This window comes from Meleagris gallopavo, chromosome 3, assembly GCF_000146605.3.
Source record: "Meleagris gallopavo isolate NT-WF06-2002-E0010 breed Aviagen turkey brand Nicholas breeding stock chromosome 3, Turkey_5.1, whole genome shotgun sequence".
Taxonomy (NCBI): domain Eukaryota; kingdom Metazoa; phylum Chordata; class Aves; order Galliformes; family Phasianidae; genus Meleagris; species Meleagris gallopavo.
The window spans coordinates 7192737-7207687 of NC_015013.2; the positions used below are offsets into that span (position 1 = coordinate 7192737).

At 42.1% G+C, this 14951-nt stretch overlaps 1 non-coding gene across 1 annotated transcript; it reads right to left on the minus strand.

Moving 5' to 3' along the window:
- Positions 1 to 9421: 9421 nt before the first annotated feature.
- TRNAY-GUA lies at positions 9422 to 9510 on the minus strand. The gene is given in 2 exon segments: positions 9422 to 9457; positions 9474 to 9510. It is a non-coding gene; the product is annotated as a tRNA-Tyr (tRNA).
- Positions 9511 to 14951: the final 5441 nt, after the last annotated feature.

The following is a 14951-nucleotide window of genomic DNA, read 5'->3' on the forward strand; positions in this document are numbered from 1 at the left end:
AAAAAGGAGGTAGGAGAAAAGAAAAAGGGAGAGGAAGCAGTGGTTGGGAAGAGCTTATGCTATGTGGTATTTGATGTATTTACTTTGAAAAGTTTCCTTTTGATGAATAATAAAAACAATGCTGTAACAACCACCTTCATGCCAAAAAAATGAGATCGGCTGGGGATTTTACAACTAATGTGGCCCTGCTCACCCAGATTCTCTGTGTCACAAGGCCACGTTCAAGCTCAAATGGTGCAATTGGAGCAAAAGAGGTGAGTAAGGAATGACTCTGAAGGCGAAGCATGTGGCACAGTTCCCTGCAAAAGCGCTTACTGGCTCTCCAGCCTGTGAATTGTTCCAGTGCTGTTGTTCAGATCCACACACTAGTGTGCCTTGGAAGAGACCCAGCTCACATACCAGCTGATGCATTTATTTCTTTTGGTATGCAAGGTGAGATCAGCGTTCATGAAAACACGGTACCAGCAACCCTGCTACCACAGGTGGTATTTACCCATGGGCTCCAGGTCCTGCTTATGGAGGCAGAACCTCCAGGCATACGATGAAGGTGGAGACAAGGTATCACACATACCAATACCAGGTTACTGCTGGGAAAGCTTGGTCTGTACACTTGCAAAGGAATGTTGTGATGCTGGGCCCTGGAAAATGCCGTGAGTGAAAGTCAGTGTATACCCATGCACACACACATGCACTTCATGTCCAAACTGCCTTTACCTTCCTTGAGCCCCCCAGCCCTCATCGCTCAGAGGGATATCAACATTACGGAGCCTCCATGACTGCCTGGAGTCTTGTCTTCCTGTTGATGCTGCATACAATGGCATTTTATGGACTAGAATTTGCGTGAAGCAAGAAAAAGTGAGAGAACCAACTCCTTTCACACCAGTCTCAAACTTCTTTACAGTTACCTTTCATGAGTTTCTTTCAACTTGCACTTGTGATCTGATTTCACTCTTTGAAGTAAGCGCCACTCTCATCCTCATCCCTCTTTTTCCCGTATTTGTAACTTTTCCCTCTGCTGCTTCTCTTGTCTTCTGAACCTTTGCCCATCTCCCTCCCTCTCCTTCTAAGCCATTTCCTTATTTTTAAATATCAGCCTAAAAGCTTTTCTCTCTAATCTCTGAAGAATGCAGTATTAAGATCAATTGCAATGCACTTCTGCCTAGCTGAAAAGCTGAGGGGGTTCCTCAAAAAATCCCTCAGACGATTGCTTTTGTAGCAATGAGAGAGCAAAGTTCATGTTTTGTCCTGATTTCCAGATAATCTGATCTTACATGAAAGCTCCCCATGATACACACAGAAATATTTACTATATGAATTTGGGCAACGTTTCCCACTTTGCAAAAACAAAGTCAGTGTTTGAGCAAGGTTTTCTGTCCGGTGGGTTTCTGATATACAGTGCTTTTAATGGCATCCTGACAAGTTTCTTCTTCACTTTCTCAGCTGGACCTGTTCTCAGGAAATAGAAGGACCAAGATTTATGAGCTCAAAGCAGCATTTTGTTGCTTTACATGACTAACTCAACAAAGGTCAAGCAGTGAGAAGCAAAGAGTGAATCAGCAAGTACGGATGTAATGCAAAGAAGTGAACCCAATTAATTTTTCCCTTGGAAATACTAGGGAGAGGATTGCTTTCCTTGGAGGAGGCAAGTTTGAAACTGAGGTGTTGCCACCATTACTGAGATGACTAAAATGTGGAGTGCAACTACTTCATCTTTAATATAGATCTGTGTACTCAGGGAGAAAAGCCTTTAGAAAGAAAAACGCTGGCAAAAAAGCTGGTTATTAACATGGGGTGTTTTGTCTCTTTTCTCTGGATACATCTACTAGCTTTGCATTGTGACTGTGACTCTTCAAACAAAGCCCTCTCCTGTGTCCTCTTCTTACACCCTCTTCCTTTGTTCTTTTATTGGTTTAAGCTGTAGCTTAACGGGTCAAGAAAATCATTCCCGTTTTTATTGCAAGTCTCTATTAATAATAAGTCATACATACTTTAGGAACAAGAACTAGAAATAATTATTTGCCAAAGCCTGTCTTTCCTATCAAAGACAGGGCAGACATTGCTTGGGTGTGTGGAGTTGTGTTTTTTTTTTAATAAAATGGGTATAATCACGTGCACTGAGCAAGAAAAAGTCCCATCAGAAAGAAAGCAAATGGGAAGAAATGTGTTGGCACCTTGACTTCAATGAAGCCGTATTTCAGAGGGCTTTCCAGCAGTCATTACTAGGATGGGGGAGAGGGCTCCAAGTGGTACTATTCTGAAATCACGGGTGATCCCTTATTAATTGATGTGACATTCGTTTTTTAAATTGTGTTTATGGGAGGATATGGGATTTCTTTATAACTCACTCCTGAATTCTACATGCACACCCCTTAAAAGGGAGGAATATGATGAGAAAAATACTTCTTTATTCAGCTACCGCAAAACCGCAGCATTTGCAGCCCTAAAGAACACACGGGAGGGAGTGCTGAGCAAAGGGCTGTGTCTGAGGAGCTCCCAAGGACTGGAGCAGGGACATGAGCCAGGGAGGAAGATGAAGGAACGCTAATATTTGTGAATTCCCTTTGGAGATCCTTTAACCAGGGTGAGTGCACAATGCCAATACACACACACAGAAAATCTGCACACAGAAAATCCAAATGCAATGCATCTTCTTTCCTCTACGGTTTCATTCTTCATTCTTACAAGCGCATCCTGCAGAGGCCTCCCTTTCTCACCACTTCTTGGGCATTCCTTTTCAAACATCCTCTCCATCGATACCCCTTTTCCTTTTTTTATCTAGCAAAAAAGAACCACCCGGTTTATGCACAACTCCTTCCCTGAGTCAGCACCTATTTAAAGCACATACTTTAATCAGAACTTGCCATTTAGCTGGTAAATCTCCTTTATTCTACCCATCAGCCACCTTGGCGTGTGTGGACCAACGCAGAGTGATGTTGAAGTAGATCTTTGTCTTTCTGACACGAAGTCTCTTTGTTCTCCTATCTGCTGCTATGCATCGTATTTCTTAAATTTCCAAGGGCTGCGCAGGTAAGCCAGTTTCTGTACAGAATCACACAGCGTGTTGCTTCACTTTGCTCCATTGCCTTTTTATTTTTATTTTTTTATTTTTGTTAAATACACCATTTTAGGGCAGGTACGTTTCTGCTGCATTGTGACGAGCTTTTAACTAGCAAGGAAGAAGCTTTCACAGTTGCATTTCTGAAAAGGCTCCAATTTATTTCTCATAAAGATCCTTGGGATAAAAAGCAGATTAACGTTCAGAAGTAAGTTAAATGAAAAATTGAGGCTGCTCAGAGGGAGATGTTAAAGGCTGACTGGCACAAAAGGGTACTTTCTGGCAAACTTCTTGAAGCATTAAAAGAGAAGGGTCAGGAGTCATCTGCTTAAGTAATGATCTCCAAGACAAAAATATTGGCTGGCCAATCCCATAACAACAATGGACTATTATAAGTATGTTCTATAGGCTGAATGCATCAATTATACTCATCATGTGGTTTCTTGAACATGCTTAACTTGCTATTTCCTCTTATTCAAAGTGATGGCACATAAATTAATGCAAAGACATACATGAGAGCATTTTATACCATCCTTCTTCTGTTTTAAATTTTGAGGGTCAGTGGTTTCGTTATGAATAATTTAAAGAGAAAAACTTTCAGAATGGAGGAGGGTGGTAGGGCATGTCTGTGTCTGTGAGAGAAGTTCTGTCCACTAAACACACTTGCACAGGATGAGAAACAGCTTTGCCAATCAATACAGCATCATAATTCCTCTCCTAGCAGGAAATGAGGACTCAGTGCAATACTGCAGTTTTAATTTTAATGCAATTTAAAAGGAAAAACTCCAACACCAGATGCTCATCAGAAGACCATTACACATTATTACTACATGCTATTTCCCTGGGGAACTCTCATGGTCAAAAATCAACAATAAGAAGCAGCATACAGCTTTTTATAGTGAATCTTTTCAGCTGTAGTTCAGTTAAAAGGTCTGACAGGTCAAAAGACTCATCACAAGTTTGATTATTTCTCAATAGGTAAGCTGAGATGAGGGTAATTGCTATGTTTTTACAGATCTTCTCACTGCAGAGCCCCTCGCTCTCCCCTTCTTTCAGGCTGACACAACACAGCTTAAACACAGCTTCATGTTTCTCCACTGCTCTTTCCTAGATATGGAATATCTAGGAAAGCATATTTCATATGCTGTTTCATTTCTCATGGAGGACTGAGCATCAGCGTGTTCACATGCACAGCCAGTGGGTGAGTTCTCCTGTACCCACAGCCCTGTTCCATTGCTACCATTCACCTCCTTCCCCATTTGACCACAGCAGAAATTCTCTCTTCTAGCACGTACTTCTTGGTTTTCTCTCCCGGCACGGAGTTGGTGCTGGAAAACTGAAATTTGATGGAGCAGTATCTTTTTATTCACTGTCTCACTCTGCTATGTAGAGATTTATTTACCGTTAGTATGACATCTTTCCAGGATAGATACCAAGGATATATTGGATATGCAAGGAGGACATCATTTGGGTTGGAAAACCACTGCAAACTGAAATGTCGAGGAAAGCTATTTGCTGGGTTTTTGGAGGGTGGAGAGGTTAAGTCCATGATTTACCAAAAGTGAAGAATTCTAGAAGTGAGGAAGGGTGGTCAGAACACAGAGCAGCTGGAGTCCCTGATGAAGGCTCAGCCAACTTTTCTTTCTCTACTGCAGCCTTTAGGACATATTACTCAACAGGAGCAGCCTTAAGGACTAGAATGTTAAGTGAAACAGGGACAGTGCTACCTCTGCACATCACAGGGATAGGAGGCATTCAAAATAGAATGATCCCAGAAGAGCCTTATATGGACATCAAAATTATTAAATTTTCTTCTATTCCAAGTTTAGGAGAGACCCTTAATTCACAAATACGAATCTCAGACCTCTGTAAGGCCTAGAGGACTTAAGCAGCAATCATGCCTCACTGGTTCACCTTTCTTTTCTTTGATTTTCAAATAAACAAGAAGCACAGTGACCCAAGAATCAGTTGTAACTGGCTTCCCATAATTGAAAGGTAATCTATTGCAAGAAAAGGAAACATTGAAACCTCTCTGGATTTAACAAAGAAGGAGCCAGAACTCTTAGCATCCCTCCTAAGCACAGAAGGACAGACAGACTCTCTTCTTAGGAATTGGCAACATTATACATCAAACTCACAGGCCAGTCAGGAAGAAGGATTTTGTGATGTCGAAGAAACATCCAAGAAGGCTTTGTCTGAGGAGGCTGGTGTTCAGATAGCACCAGCTTAATTTTCACAGCAGATATCTCTGAGCAGTCAAAGTAACCTAAATGCTGCAGTGAGAGCGCTGAGAATCTTCTAGGAAATTAAGCCAAACAGCTACAGCACCACATCACTAAGGAGTAATTGAAGACTTTGATATGATAATTGATTATCGTGCATTGATTAAAGCAGGCAAGAGAGCATACACTCTCCAGATGACTTTCAAATTACAAAGCCACGAGCTTCAAAGCTTATTTGGATTCACACAACAAAATACATTTCATTATTTACAGCGTAAAAAAGTATCCTCATAAATGCAGCAAGAATTTTAAAACAGTGCATGGTGAAATGGCACAACTTGAAATAAGGAACTAATCAATGCTATCAAAATGGCTTTCATCTGTCCTGCGGACTCAAATCATTTCCAGATGATAACATGAGACTGATTGAATGTCTCTAGAAGCAATCCTTATCAAGGCCTGATTATAATGACTACAATAGGATGGAAAAAAAAAGGCTGGTATAGGATGGCTAAATAGCCCTGAGGAAATGCGCAAACAGTTGCTCAGTTGGGGTAAATCTACCTGACCTGGTGGCTGCAAGGAAAAGCAGCATCTGCTTTGGGTCATTTCCAGCCATGCTTAGATGCCTTTCATAAATTCAGCCAAACACTCACTGTTTTACCTCATGGTAAGAGCAGACCAATGTGTAACCGCTTGCAATTTGTGTGAACTGGTGAATCATCACCAGAGCATCTTCATTTGCTTTCCCATTTTAAAGCCTTTTCAAGCTCTTCTCAATTACACGTTGTTTTATCTCCCATGGTTCTACCTCCTTAGCTGTAAGGGAACTGAGAAGTTGTTACCATTTACTTGCATTACTCCTCCATACAGAAACCAGGATCATGTTTTTCTCGGCATTGTGAAAAACAGCAAAGATACGATCCTGCTCAAAGAGCTTCATCTGAACTGCATGACCAGAGACAGCAGGTGACTGCAACAGAGTGATGGCAGCAGAAAATGGCAGAGGTTCAGCAGAACATTCAGGTTGGATATTTTCTTCCTCTCAGGAAGAGTAGTGATACATTGGAACGGGCTGCCCAGGGAGGTGGTGGAGTCACCGTCCCTGGAGGTGTTCAAGAAGGATGTAGATGTGGCACTGAGGGACATGGTTAGTGGTTATGGTAGGGTGCACTGGAGATTGGACTGCATGGCCTTGGTGGTCTTTTACAACCTTAATGATTCTATGATTCTGTGATTCTAGCTCTTCGGTTCTGTCATCGCAGCACTGCATCTGTGGGCTGAAACCTGATGCCAGAACATGCAGCTCACATCACTCAAACACTGGAGACCGCCCAGCTTTTCTGAAGGGTTTCTTTAAGGTTAACCACATTTCCTTAGGCAGATCCTGCATTACTCAGCCATTTCATGCTGTGTCAGAAGAACAGTTCTTGGCTTTGATGGAACAAGGTGAAATCAGGTGTCTGGAACCAGGCTGGGACTCTTTTGTATTGGAAAATCAAAACAAAGCTGTGGATATATGAGGTCATCCAAAGCAAGCACAGCTGAGAACTAGGAGAAGTGAAAGCACAGACAGTCTGCCATATGTTTAAGCTGGCTGTAGGTACTTCAATTTCTTCACCACACAGGTTGCTGCTTCTAAATTAGAGGACAGGTTAAAAGTTTGTCTGGAAACAAGAGGTGAGACAGAAAGAAGAAATATTTTTTTGGAAAAGGAAGAAATATCCCACCAATGAAGAACATTAGCTTGTCTAACAGGAGCTTACTACTGGCGATTCAGTGGGTCCTCAGCGCTCATCTCTTTGTTTCAGAGATTTGGTCCATGGATGCCACTCCTCAGAAAAAAAACAGGGGGACAAGAATGTCCAGTGAGCCAGAGAAGTCTGGCTGTGGGAGGAAGCTTATTCAGTATGCAAGAGAAAGCTGACACTCCTGAGTCAGTATAATTTTTAAGTATTTCCTATCTTTGCTATCTGAAGTTTAATGTGAATGTGCTAGAAAAACAGAAGAACTTCATTTAAATCCACATTTCTGGCTTGACGACTACATTTGATGGAATTTTTTATGAAATTATCTTGGGTGGATGTGATTGCAGAAAAAGAAACAGTCTCCAGTGTCATCACTGTGTCAGCAAGTGGTAGTGGCAGTGGGATGACAGCAAACGTGGTATAACAGAGGCTAACTGCGTCAGACAGCATTCTCCATGCCATAACAGCTCACCCTTTTAACTAGAGGAAGAACATTGTGATGAGAACATACTTTTAATTAAACCTTTCTCCCTCCACTCGTTTTAATCACATCTTGTGCAACCAGAGTGAAATATTCAGTGAGCAAGGATGTGCTCACAAACAAAACACCTATGAGACAGTCTGTCCTGCCACCAGTCACTGCTGTTTCCCAATTTCAGGGAACATATCAGCCCTTCTCTGATGTGAGCACAAAATTTGGCATACAGGGATTTACTTTTCATGATTATTAGCAGATTTTGAATCAAAAGCGTCAGGCATATTGCAGCAATTAAGCGCATGAGTCAAGCCCTCACTCATTTGGAAAGGCTCCTGCTTTGTGTTATTGCTCACCAGGACCATAAATGGCACGTTGTGAGGAGGAAATCTGTCCCAGGAGCTCAGGAGCAAGTGTGCCCGAGCTCCTCCTGTGGCATCACTCAGGCTCTACTACCCCTCTCCTCCTCTTCCATGTCTGCTGGGACTGATAGATTCCCATCTGACATGCTGCTGTCGTGCAGCCTCCTCCCTGGCAGCATTAGCAGGGCTGCAAGGAGGATGATTCCCTTCCCACCCTGCCTTCACCACCTCATCCTATGGAGCAATAAATGTTTGGCCTGTCCCACAAGGGCTGGAGAGCCTGTTTTGCTGTTTAGAGAGACAAACCTGCCTCCCTCATGTCCTGTACCTCCCTATGCTGAAAATCCATTGTGGTTATGGGATTATAAGTGTGTATCGCTATGTAGGCTGAAGAGGAATTTGGAAGGACAAAGAAATCTGATGTTCTACTATGATCAGTGGTCATTGATCCAACTTTAATTAGTAAAAAAAAAAGAGAAGAAACATAAAATACTGGAATTACATCACCTGATTATTCATTCTAGCTTAGTACCAGTTCCTTGATGGATTTGACCCAGCTTCTAGCAAATATTTTTTATTAAAAATCCTAAGTATATTTAAAATACAATGAAAGGTAAGCAAAGATGCCTTTTCCTGTCTTTGTTTGGCTTAGCACTGTGCATTGCATGAGCAGTTTTGCATGAGCAAATTTGGATCCCTAATGTCATCTCATCTAATGCAAATATCTGAAAATGTCTAATCTTTTCTTTAATAAAGTTTCTTACAGACCACTATGAGTCGATTGTGTCTTGTGAAAGCGAGTTCTTTGAGTCAGTTTCCTGTGATAAACAAAATTTTCTTTTACAGACTCTCAGTGCCCTGTTTTTACTCTCATGAAGTTTCTCATTTTGGCTTCTGTATGTATGAGTTCTTAGAATGCAACCTCATTAACCTTGCCCATGGTATTCTTTCATATGCATCTTTTTTACCCATTTCCTTCACAAACAGACATAAACTTTACAACTCTTTACTGAAATGAGCACTGCATAGAAATGATAAACCTTCACAGAAAACTCTCATGAGGTTATTGTTAGCAGACACATGTAGTGACTGTCACAGACAAATACCTGGACCTGAAGGATTGTGGAGTTCCCGTCATCATGAAAACATTTTTTCCCCCATCTCTTTCATTCCCTTCCACTCAGAGCAAAGTAGCTGGACCTCTTCCAGTTTCTCACACTCAGTTCAGCTAAAAGAGATTCTGCCAACTCCACGCTGCAGGTCTGCTCTAGCTAACAAGGGTCTGTAGAAGGTGTTGAGCCCCTGAAGAAGAAAATCCCATTCAATGTGCAGTGACTGATCAGGTAGACACATGACAAAAGTCAAAGTGCCATTGCTGTAAGAATCAGGAAGTAGGAAACAAAATCCTTGAAAGTGGTTGAGGAACAAAGTAGAGCAAATCTCTCACAGGACCTAGAGTCGAGTATGGCTGGAAAGCGCAGCTTTGCCAAGCTGTAAATTCCAGAAGTAAGCGAAAGACAAAAATAATTTAAAAAAATGACAACCACCCTCAAAACTTTTCCTTCGAGCCGGAATTGAACCAGCGACCTAAGGATTTCTTTTACAGTCAGCCTACAGTCCTCCGCTCTACCAGCTGAGCTATCGAAGGAAGATGAGGGAGTGCCAAGAATGAGTCAAGACGACATCAACAATAGCCTTAGGCTCTAATGGACTTCCATATGCATTGCTTCTCACAACAGCAAAACAGTATCAGAAAAAAAGGGCAGAAGTTTAGCCTTCCCTGCAAAACTGGATTTTGGTTATGAAACTGCCAGTTTTCTGCCAAACAGTTTACAGCTCTTGTAAGATTGTTGGTGGTGGTAGCGTTAAGGTTGGAATTCCTGTGATGACCCATATGAAATCTGTTTGCTTCTTAACAAAGAAATTTGCCAGCTCTTCTGTGATTTTGCCACGTTTCCTAATCAGAGCTAGGAGAACAGAGAGGACTCATATCCACACAGTTCCCCACAGCTGTTCTCCAGCCCAATCCTATAACAAGTTAGCAAACAAATCAGCTAACACACTCCCTGACAGCCTCCACAGTGAATGCTGAGGAATGAAGGAAAAGGGTGGAAAGCAACCGACACTGAGGAAATATTTGTCTCACGTGTGAGGTGCTGTTGCAGCTTCTCAGAGGTCTAATCCTGGAATTTGCCAGGTGTCATGACATTCACATGCACACAAGCAGCTTTCAGGTCAGTTGATGATGTAAAGAAAAATATGGGAAGAAACAGAAATGGATGCCAGCATGGCAGTATCTGAGCTCTCAGGGGTCAGATAGATGGTCTCAGTGGGAGGAGGTCTGGCAGATACCCGTATGCGGGAATGTGAGGTTAATCTTCTGTTGGAAAAAGAATGGCACAACTGATAACATGCATGACCACGGATCAGCAAGCTCCTAAATCAGAGCAGATAGCATGTATAGCCCCAGGGCTTTAATCTTTTCCAGTCTGCAGACCACACAGCATTTTCCAGGGCACTTCAGGATCCCTTCAAGCAAATTTAAGCCTTTTGTCATGAGTCCCCCTTATCTGAGTTACCTTTCACAGACCCTTAAAATAATTCACTAGTCCCACCCATGCTTTCAGAGACCCCCAAACTGAAAATTATCACTGTTCAGTTTAACTTATTGGCACTGTCATCCAGTGCTGAGGTACCAAATGCAGACTTATGGGGAAGTATCACCATTTCTTTGCTGTCAAAAGTTGTTACCAGGGAAGATAACCCTAAACCACTTGTTCTTTCCTACAAAAAATCAGTGGCAGTTAAGTCAAGATAGTAATTCAAATGGAATCAGATAAAAAGTGGATGCTGTTACTATCTATGCATGAACAAATGGGATGCAGAAGCCACAGTGTTGCCTTGACAATAAAAAGCACGGTTGATCTGTGAGAGATATTCTTGTAAACTACAAGTGTACCCCCCAGGGCAGGTTTTCAAAGTAGATAGTCCTAGGAAAAATTAATTAATTTTTTCTTCATTTTTCGAACTTGGTAAGTTTTGAATGCTTAACAGAATTAGATCCTGGTATGGAGTTCATGAAAGATCTCTGATTATCTCGATGCTTTTAACTGATTAAATGAAGATACCGAGCTTTGTGAGTCATGTGAGCAGAGCCCTGAGCTATATAAAGGGAACAGCTCACCTGTTTCATGTGGTGTAGAATAAGATGAAAGGAAAGGATGGAGCTCAAAAGCAGGATGGAGAACAGCCAGAGGTAAAGCTACTAATAGCTGGACTGTACAATTGCACTTGGTAATACTATGTGTTTTGTTAAGCTTAGATTAGTATATGATGGTCTCTAGCCATTTTGGATACTTGCAAGCTGATTTTCTATTATGACTTTAAATGGTTTAAAGGTGTTTTTCTTCAGCAAAAAGTCTTAGAAAATCTGGCCAGTTCTAAGGGACTTTGTGGGGCTGTTTTATCTTACAGGTCTTGAATACAAATATCAGATTCAACTCTCAATGAATCTGTGAAGTCTTCGTGATCTCTTCAAATCTTCCTGGTCTGTGATACAAGCCCCTGTTTGATTGCTGTGGTTTCTGCACCGCCAACTAGAGATGAACTTCGGATATCTCAATTTGGCAGTCTCGTGTGACACCTCTGCAACAGAGGAGGGTGTTTTGTTAAGTACTGCTACTCACAGCAACTTGAATGGTGCAGTTTGAAGCATCAGTGAAACAATCATCTCTGTCCATCTACCTGTTGAAATTCAAGATAGAAATCTCTTTGGGTCAGACTAAGACTAAGGCTTTGTATTGAAAGGCTGAATAGCAGCTGGCACACCAGGCCCCCAACCTGCCTGATGCCCCCAGGCTCTGTTGTGATGTAAATAATGTGCACAACTCCCTGGGCCAGCTTCACAGACAACTTTAATAACACACAGTGTGAGTGAATGCCAAGGGGCAGGAAGGTGGGAATGCAGAAGGAAAGGAACCGGGGAGAGTAGGAGGGTCTCATATAAAGGAAGTTTGATTGCAGTGGCAGTGTGTGTGAGCTGCATTTCAGGAAACACAGTTTTGGAGGCCGTTTCTTACAGCCATCGTTATCTGTCGTGCTCAGAGAACCCGCTCAGCACTTCTGATGCTGCACTGTCATCAGTAATAGACATCCAAAGGGAAGCATCCCTCAGGTGTTCAAAACCCAAGCTATATATGCTTATACTCAAACACATCTAGCTTAATTTTGCTACATAATAACTTTCTTTTAATGCAAGAGTATTTCCTTTATGGCTAAATTATATGAACTCGATTCTTTTCGTTTGTATGTCCAATTCCATAAGCAATTAAACTGAAGTTTCTGTGGCAGTAGTCAGCCATCAGGTTCAGCACAATCCTCTTCAAGCCAACAATTTAACACCAGCAGCTAGTAGCAATTATACAAGTGCCTGAGAGCTCACCCCATCAGCGGGCACGGAAAGAGACAGCCTGTCTGTAACTGCCACTGTTCTTCAGCAAGTTAAGCATTCGGCCAGCGAGAGAAATGCAGAGAGTGGCATTCCTGTCTTCTCTCCCACAGAGGCTTCCAAGTCTTGCGCTTCTCCTGGTGAAAGACAAGATTAATAACGTGTGAGCTCGTCTGAGATGATGATCAGCCCGGAAAGTTTTGATAATTGGGTGGCAATTTACGAGTATCAGGACATGGCATTATTCACATACAACGTACCAGTGCCTAACCGCTGGAAATCATAAGGCAGCAGAGAGCCTGACCCCTGTTTAACCAAGATTCGTTTCCATTCTATGATTACCACATCCAATGTTTTTGTTTAAGCAAAAGTGTAGCTCATCAGCAGTAGGTTCTCTGTTTAGGTCTCATCAAGATGGCAAGGCAAATGAGGGTATTTCTGACGGGTGGATGCTGTGGATTCTTCTCCTATGCGTGTACATATTGCTTTGTGATAGCAGTTGTAGTGGTCCTGATCTCACTGGAGGCTTACTGTTAGCAAAACCCTGCACCATCTGGGGGAGGGCAGAAAAAGGGCACAGAAGCAGCACTGTCTGTTTGGGGCACAGGAGACCCCTCCACCTCCTGCAGCCACTTCCTTTTGAGAGACAGCCCTTCCTTTCCCTTCTTCATCAGGCCACTCAAACTAGAAAATCTCTAATGAAAATGAAACATGCATGTCATATATAACGAGGAGAAGCTCAACTGCTAGAGAGGAAAGTGTGAAATTACAGTATCAGTGTGAGAGGGAGAGATATGAGCCCTCATTCCCCAGGAGACAATTTGGAAGTGCTTTTTTTTTTTCATTCACAAGCCATGTTTAAGGGGCAGCACAGAAGGATGTACACAAGAAAAACACAGCAGTTACAAAAGAGGCAAGTATTTCTGCCCTAAACATTTGGCAACCTTTTTTAATACACCAACTTGGTTTGTCATGTGCTTGCACAGCCTTGATGAACATGCTTGGTTCCCAACAGGCCATTCTCCCCCAAACCAATGCTTTTTCTAGACTGAAAAGCAAATCTTTCAGGGGTCCCACAAGAGAGGAAATGGAGTATGCCCAGTATGCCCTTTTGGCAGCTTGCTTAGATTTCTGCCACACAAGAGAATGTAGTAATCCTGGGTAAGGAGGAGACTTGTCCATAACAGGTCTGGCTATGGCAGGGAATACTGGTTTCTCTCGGTCATGAGAATCTAATTTATTTTTAAAGAGCACTTTAATATGGCATAACAATATCACCACACATCTTGCTCAAGCAAAGAATTTTTCCAATTTATATTCAGTGCCATATAGATTGGCTATAAAATGAGTTACTGTACCTTAAATTTCCGCCTTGGCTATAGTGGCAGGAAGCTAATTAGACAAACTGACCGTGTCTTCTGGATCCAAACACACATTACTTGGACACATAAGAATTATCGGCCGTGTGAGAGCTCATGCTTCTGGAGGTGGTTGGACTTAAAGGAGAAATAACAGGTAAGGAGTGAAGAACAATGACCACTATGGAGCCCATGCCAGTAAAGAAGCAGTGTTTAAACTCTTTTCCAGCTAAACTTTAACACCTCACAGTGTGGCCAAAATATGTTAGAAGCATGTCTGAGGCATGAATGCTGGTCTCAGACCACATGTAAAACTAAGCTCTAAAAACAGTGTAACTTTTCCAAGTTATTCTTGAATTGCAAAGGCCAGTGCATCGGAGCCAAATGCACACAATAATCCTAATGGAGCTGACCATATTTTTCATTGCCCATGAAATTACTGGCCTTCCTAACTCTGGTGTTTGGCAGACCAGGAAATGAGTTTCAAATTTGGGCTTCACTTGAGCTGCTTGATGCAGGAACCTCTGGGTAGGTATGAGTATTTATGATGCCTCTTTTGCAGGACTCTGAGAAACACAGATGCTTGAGAACTACTGCCTTTTTACAAAAATCATCTGTCCTGTTCCCACTCCCTTAGCAGAAGACAAGGTGCCAACTATATCCCAATATTCTATAGTCCTCTTTCTTGGTATCCCTGCCTCTGCATAAGTAGATTGACGCATTTCAGATATCACTGAGTAACAAAAAGGAACACTATATTTAGTCCCAGGTGGAAACACTTCTTCTGCAAGAAATGAATGAACCTCAGAAGATTGGAATAAACATGGCAATAACTGCACAGTCCTTCCTTCTTCTTAGATTATGCTCAAACAAGAACAGGGCACAGCAGAAAAGAAAAAGGACTTGGGCCAAGGGATATTTCTGCTACTATGTTGTGTGTATTATTTTTACTTCCCTAGTGCTTGGGGACCTCAAACAGGGATTAGTGTCCTATAGAACTAAGCACTGTAAAAACAAACAAGGACAGGTCCTTGCCCATGAGAGCTAATCTTTGGCCACATCTCTGCAGCATCTGGCTGGAGCAGGGCATAAGGAAGTGTGTGAGAGAGTACTGTCCAGACCACATGTTGTCTTACTACTGTAACCCTTGTCCTTAATCTACTGCCCCTCTTCTGTTTGTTATTTTAACTCATCACCTCCATCTAAATAAGTTTAATTTGTGAACTTCTTGTATGGAAGGCTTTGTGTCTCTTCTTTTGATATATTTTTTTTTCATTTTGCATG